Raw genomic sequence first — 7,500 nt, 5'->3', positions numbered from 1 at the left:
TCTCAGCATCAGTGTGTGTTACTGAAGAACCGTAACGCCTCTCTCAGCATCAGTGTGTGTTACTGAAGAACCGTAACGCCTCTCTCAGCATCAGTGTGTGTTACTGAAGAACCGTAACGCATCTCTCAGCACCAGTGTGTGTTACTGAAGAACCGTAACGCCTCTCTCAGCATCAGTGTGTGTTACTGAAGAACCGTAACGCCTCTCTCAGCATCAGTGTGTTACTGAAGAACCGTAACGCATCTCTCAGCATCAGTGTGTGTTACTGAAGAATCTTAACGCATCTCTCAGCATCAGTGTGTGTTACTGAAGAACCTTAACGCCTCTCTCAGCATCAGTGTGTGTTACTGAAGAACCTTAACGCATCTCTCAGCATCAGTGTGTGTTACTGAAGAACCGTAACGCATCTCTCAGCATCAGTGTGTGTTACTGAAGAACCTTAACGCCTCTCTCAGCATCAGTGTGTTACTGAAGAACCTTAACGCATCTCTCAGCACCAGTGTGTGTTACTGAAGAACCTTAACGCCTCTCTCAGCATCAGTGTGTGTTACTGAAGAACCGTAACGCATCTCTCAGCACCAGTGTGTGTTACTGAAGAACCTTAACGCATCTCTCAGCACCAGTGTGTGTTACTGAAGAACCGTAACGCATCTCTCAGCATCAGTGTGTGTTACTGAAGAACCGTAACGCATCTCTCAGCATCAGTGTGTGTTACTGAAGAACCGTAACGCATCTCTCAGCATCAGTGTGTGTTACTGAAGAACCGTAACGCATCTCTCAGCACCAGTGTGTGTTACTGAAGAACCTTAACGCATCTCTCAGCATCAGTGTGTGTTACTGAAGAACCTTAACGCATCTCTCAGCATCAGTGTGTTACTGAAGAACCGTAACACATCTCTCAGCATCAGTGTGTGTTACTGAAGAACCTTAACGCATCTCTCAGCATCAGTGTGTGTTACTGAAGAACCGTAACGCCTCTCACAGCATCAGTGTGTGTTACTGAAGAACCGTAACACATCTCTCAGCATCAGTGTGTGTTACTGAAGAACCGTAACGCCTCTCTCAGCATCAGTGTGTGTTACTGAAGAACCGTAACACATCTCTCAGCATCGGTGTGTGTTACTGAAGAACCGTAACACATCTCTCAGCATCAGTGTGTGTTACTGAAGAACCTTAACGCATCTCTCAGCATCAGTGTGTGTTACTGAAGAACCGTAACGCCTCTCACAGCATCAGTGTGTGTTACTGAAGAACCGTAACACATCTCTCAGCATCAGTGTGTGTTACTGAAGAACCGTAACGCCTCTCTCAGCATCAGTGTGTGTTACTGAAGAACCGTAACACATCTCTCAGCATCGGTGTGTGTTACTGAAGAACCGTAACATGTCTCTCAGCATCAGTGTGTGTTACTGAAGAACCGTAACGCATCTCTCAGCATCAGTGTGTTACTGAAGAACCGTAACGCATCTCTCAGCATCAGTGTGTGTTACTGAAGAACTGTAACGCATCTCTCAGCATCAGTGTGTGTTACTGAAGAACCGTAACGCCTCTCTCAGCATCAGTGTGTGTTACTGAAGAACCGTAACGCATCTCTCAGCATCAGTGTGTGTTACTGAAGAACCGTAACGCATCTCTCAGCATCAGTGTGTGTTACTGAAGAACCGTAACGCATCTCTCAGCATCAGTGTGTGTTACTGAAGAACCGTAACGCATCTCTCACAACATCAGTGTGTATTCCTGAATGATTCAGTGTTTGAGTGAATCGTTTGAATCAAAGATTTAATGACCTGTTCGTAAATGACCGCCTAATTCCTGAATGAATCATCCGTTTCACTGAATCGACTCAATGACTCACTCATTAAGCCGGTCACCTGCCGATCTGGTGTGTGTGGAGTTGAACATGTGATCTGGTGTGTGTGGAGTTGAACATGTGATCTGGTGTGTGTGGAGCTGAACATGTGATCTGGTGTGTGTGGATTTGAACATGTGATCTGGTGTGTGTGGAGTTGATCATGTGATCTGGTGTGTGTGGAGTTGATCATGTGATCTGGTGTGTGTGGAGTTGAACATGTGATCTGGTGTGTGTGGAGTTGATCATGTGATCTGGTGTGTGTGGAGTTGATCATAGGTGTGTTCGACATCGGCTGCGGCTGGATGCACCTGATCGGCGAGAGTAGCCGCGTGCAGGCGGGGAGGAGCTGCAAACACAGACGTGAAGTCGGACACTTTCTGCTTCCCGCGGTGACGCTCGCGCTGTGTCTGCACACTTTATCAGCTGAAGTGAAATAAATGCAATATTTGGCAATACACAGATGTTTCAGAGACATTATTGTCATGTAATACTTTATGCACTGCTTAATACAGCGTGTGTTTTTACAAGAATAAAGTTCAACATATAAGCCTACACTATCAATGAAGTGGGGTCTACGTTTTTAATCAGTTATATTTTGATAAACATGACAATATAACATCGCGACTACATGAAAGGAGGTTTTACTGTTATAAAAACAGATTTGTGAGCATTAGTGGAGCTGAAGGTTTTAGAATAAACACGAAACACACGTGATCGCTGTCATGCGGTGAATCTGGCCAATCGTGGAACGGCTGTGTCGTCATCAGAGCCCCTGCAGCCTCGAGCAGCTGCTCTGGAGAAACTGCACCGGCTGTAATCGCCGGCTGCTCTCGAATCGCTCTCGCGGCACTTTGTTGACATACGTCACTGTCACGTGGCGTCGGCGCTGCCTCAAGTCGGACAAAATTTCTAACCGGCATGCACTACTTCAAGTCAGCCGCCGATCGGTCTGCGCATCGCTGGGTGAAGTCGAACAAGCCTCATGTGATCTGGTGTGTGTGGAGTTGAACATGTGATCTGGTGTGTGTGGAGTTGATCATGTGATCTGGTGTGTGTGGAGTTGATCATGTGATCTGGTGTGTGTGGAGTTGATCATGTGATCTGGTGTGTGTGGAGTTGATCATGTGATCTGGTGTGTGTGGAGTTGATCATGTGATCTGGTGTGTGTGGAGTTGATCATGTGATCTGGTGTGTGTGGAGTTGATCATGTGATCTGGTGTGTGTGGAGTTGATCATGTGATCTGGTGTGTGTGGAGTTGATCATGTGATCTGGTGTGTGTGGAGTTGATCATGTGATCTGGTGTGTGTGGAGCTGAACATGTGATCAGGTGTGTGTGGAGCTGAACATGTGATCAGGTGTGTGTGGAGTTGATCATGTGATCTGGTGTGTGTGGAGCTGAACATGTGATCAGGTGTGTGTGGAGCTGAACATGTGATCTGGTGTGTGTGGAGCTGAACATGTGATCAGGTGTGTGTGGAGCTGAACATGTGATCAGGTGTGTGTGGAGCTGAACATGTGATCTGGTGTGTGTGGAGTTGATCATGTGATCTGGTGTGTGTGGAGTTGAACATGTGATCTGGTGTGTGTGGAGCTGAACATGTGATCTGGTGTGTGTGGAGTTGATCATGTGATCTGGTGTGTGTGGAGTTGATCATGTGATCTGGTGTGTGTGGAGTTGAACATGTGATCTGGTGTGTGTGGAGTTGATCATGTGATCTGGTGTGTGTGGAGTTGATCATGTGATCTGGTGTGTGTGGAGTTGATCATGTGATCTGGTGTGTGTGGAGCTGAACATGTGATCAGGTGTGTGTGGAGCTGAACATGTGATCTGGTGTGTGTGGAGCTGAACATGTGATCTGGTGTGTGTGGAGTTGATCATGTGATCTGGTGTGTGTGGAGCTGAACATGTGATCTGGTGTGTGTGGAGCTGAACATGTGATCTGGTGTGTGTGGAGTTGATCATGTGATCTGGTGTGTGTGGAGTTGAACATGTGATCTGAGGCTTGTTCGACTTCACCCAGCGATGCGCAGACCGATCGGCGGCTGACTTGAAGTAGTGCATGCCGGTTAGAAATTTTGTCCGACTTGAGGCAGCGCCGACGCCACGTGACAGTGACGTATGTCAACAAAGTGCCGCGAGAGCGATTCGAGAGCAGCCGGCGATTACAGCCGGTGCAGTTTCTCCAGAGCAGCTGCTCGAGGCTGCACGGGCTCTGATGACGACACAGCCGTTCCACGATTGGCCAGATTCACCGCATGACAGCGATCACGTGTGTTTCGTGTTTATTCTAAAACCTTCAGCTCCACTAATGCGCACAAATCTGTTTTTTATAACAGTAAAACCTCATTTCATGTAGTCGCGATGTTATATTGTCATGTTTATCAAAATATAACTAATTAAAAACATAGACCCCACTTCATTGATAGTGTAGGCTTATATGTTGAACTTTATTCTTGTACAAACACACGCTGTATTAAGCAGTGCATAAAGTATTACATGACAATAATGTCTCTGAAACATCTGTGTATTGCCAAATATTGCATTTATTTCACTTCAGCTGATAAAGTGTGCAGACACAGCGCGAGCGTCACTGCGGGAAGCAGAAAGTGTCCGACTTCACGTCTGTGTTTGCAGCTCCTCCCCGCCTGCACGCGGCTACTCTCGCCGATCAGGTGCATCCAGCCGCAGCCGATGTCGAACACACCTCTGGTGTGTGTGGAGTTGAACATGTGATCTGGTGTGTGTGGAGTTGATCATGTGATCTGGTGTGTGTTGAGTTGATCATGTGATCTGGTGTGTGTGGAGTTGAACATATGATCTGGTGTGTGTGGAGTTGATCATGTGATCTGGTGTGTGTGGAGTTGAACATATGATCTGGTGTGTGTGGAGTTGAACATGTGATCTGGTGTGTGTGGAGTTGAACATGTGATCTGGTGTGTGTGGAGTTGAACATGTGATCTGGTGTGTGTGGAGTTGATCATGTGATCTGGTGTGTGTTGAGTTGATCATGTGATCTGGTGTGTGTGGAGTTGAACATATGATCTGGGGCACGTTCAAAGCTCAAACCGGTGCGCAACGTTTTGCTACGGTTTCCGGTTGAACGTCATGTTTCCTGGAAACGGTGTGCAACGGGTTTGAGATGCGTTTGATCTCGTTTGGTGGGTGTGTCAAAAATGTCAGCCCAATCAGCGGCAAAATGTATATAAACCACGCAGTATTAAAGAGACAGCTCACACAATGGAAGTAAAGTTGTTTAATGTGTCCGCTGGTATTAGAAGACATGATTGTCGTAAGAGTTTAATATATATATATATGTATATATATTTATATATATATATAATCAACATGATGATGTATTTATTTATATCTTTAGCTTAATTGCAAGGCAAGTTTATTTATATACCAAATTTCATATGGTAATTACTTGACATAAAGTGAGAAAGAAAATACAAGCTATTAAAAAAGTAAGAACTAGAAATAAAATGATTTAAGTTAGAATTGATTACCAGGAGATGAAAAAGGTTCATTAAATGTGATTGGGATGTTGTCTTTTATTCTGGACGGCAAGGGCAGTGATTGCATGTATTTTGCAATATTAAACACGTATTTATATCGATTTTATCAGGCTCCGAAAATTCCACAAAAAGAACACAAAGAATGGCCTTCTCGGCTGCCATAGTTACAACTCTTGCGTCAACAGAACAGGGTGTTCAACGCAGCACCGTTTCCGTTTAAAAAACGTTTTGCAACGTTTTGTCGGGGCTGAACGCAGCCCTGGTGTGTGTGGAGTTGAACATGTGATCTGGTGTGTGTGGAGTTGAACATGTGATCTGGTGTGTGTGGAGTTGATCATGTGATCTGGTGTGTGTGGAGTTGAACATGTGATCTGGTGTGTGTGGAGTTGAACATGTGATCTGGTGTGTGTGGAGTTGAACATGTGATCTGGGGCACGTTCAAAGCTCAAACCGGTGCGCAACGTTTTGCTACGGTTTCCGGTTGAACGTCATGTTTCCTGGAAACGGTGTGCAACGGGTTTGAGATGCGTTTGATCTCGTTTGGTGGGTGTGTCAAAAATGACAGCCCAATCAGCGGCAAAATGTATATAAACCACGCAGTATTAAAGAGACAGCTCACACAATGGAAGTAAAGTTGTTTAAAGGGGTGGTAAACCACGATTTCACTATTGTAACTTTAGCTAACGTGTAATGTTGCTGCTTGAGCATAAACAACATCTGCAAAGTTACAACGTTCAAAGTTTAAAGCAAAGGGAGATATTTGCTTTTAAAGAAATCAGTTTCTAAGGACTACAGCAAACGGCCGCTAGGGACTACTACACATTCACCCAGGTTTTGCTGACATCACCAGGCCCAATATTTACATAAACCCCTCCTCCGGGGAATATGAAATAAGGGGGGCGAGGCAATTTTGTATCGCCGCGGGGAAGCGTTAGTTAGGCTGGAGTGTTTTTGCCGCAACGCCGAAGAAACGCTGTTATTTCCATCCGGATTGCAGGTCTGGGGTACTTGCTCTGTTCAGCCTTCATAGGGACGGGGGTGCGTTGCAGAGCGTTTAACATACAGCATGTTATATGCACGTGTGTTTGAGTCAGCGGGGAATCAGGCGCGCGCAGGGCTCCCTGCATCCACCGTCTTCGCGATTTCAATGCCAGATTTGCACAACGTCAGCTGCGTGAAAAAAACACTGCCGGTGCGTGGATGCACGACGCGCGCGCTGCACATTTCACGGAGGACAACACAAACTTCCACAAACTTCGCGAGTTCAATACAGGATATGCACAACGGCTTGTCCTGAAAGCTGGATTTACAAACAGAAGCTGTTCACGGGCCACAACCTGTAAGTCTGATTTATTTTTCATCGATGTGTTTTCCTGTAATGGGTTGTAGCAAGGAAGTAAACAGATGACAACACTGTTCTGCAAACCAGTCTGTTAAATGCTCATTCATACTTAACGTTATCCGACGAACACCTAACGTTACAAACACTAACGTTAAAATCTCAACAGCGAACCTGGCATTAGTGTAAATGATTCTTTGATTAGAGCTTTTATGTATTGTTTATCTACAGGCTTGCTAAACATGGTTCTGTGTGTGATTTGGCTAACTTACTAGTTAAAGCCAGTGCTTAGTGTTTGTTTTGGGTTAGTTCTTGCGCAGATATTTGGCTATAATCGTTCTAAAAATACAAAAGTAACAGTGCCATTCAGTAGCGATCACTATAGATCCGCAGTCTTTACTCTTGAGGACTGAACAGGTTCTGCTCGATCATCTTCACTCAAATGTTCTGGGTCTGATTCGGGCGGTAAGGGGCGTGACGTTTCCGACGTGCACTGCGGTTAGCGAATCACAACACACTGGGCCAGCTAACCAATCTGAGCCCACTGCGTATTTTTGAGGGACTGGCTTCAGACAACCCGGAAACCATCAGACCGTTTTACAAGGAGGGACAGAGCAGTGTAGAATAAAGGTCAAATATATGAAAAATAAGGCAATTTTTTTTTTAAACGAAGCATAAACACATGTTACAGTGCAGCCCACAAACACAATCAAGCCTTCAAAAGAATGTGTTTTACCACCCCTTTAATGTGTCCGCTGGTATTAGAAGACATGATTGTCGTAAGAGTTTAAT

The 7,500-nt window shown here is 45.3% G+C and overlaps 1 protein-coding gene across 3 annotated transcripts in view; it reads left to right on the top strand.

Annotated features, from left to right (window-relative positions):
• Nucleotides 1-7,500, top strand: part of pak5 (p21 protein (Cdc42/Rac)-activated kinase 5) — a 52,717-nt gene that overhangs the window by 5,748 nt on the left and 39,469 nt on the right. The gene's annotated exons all lie outside the window — the stretch shown is intronic.

Source organism: Gobio gobio (genome assembly GCF_949357685.1).
Source record: "Gobio gobio genome assembly, chromosome: 12".
Taxonomy (NCBI): Eukaryota; Metazoa; Chordata; class Actinopteri; order Cypriniformes; family Gobionidae; genus Gobio; species Gobio gobio.
The sequence above is the reverse complement of the archived record's forward strand: the minus strand, read 5'-3'. Positions and strand labels throughout refer to the sequence as shown.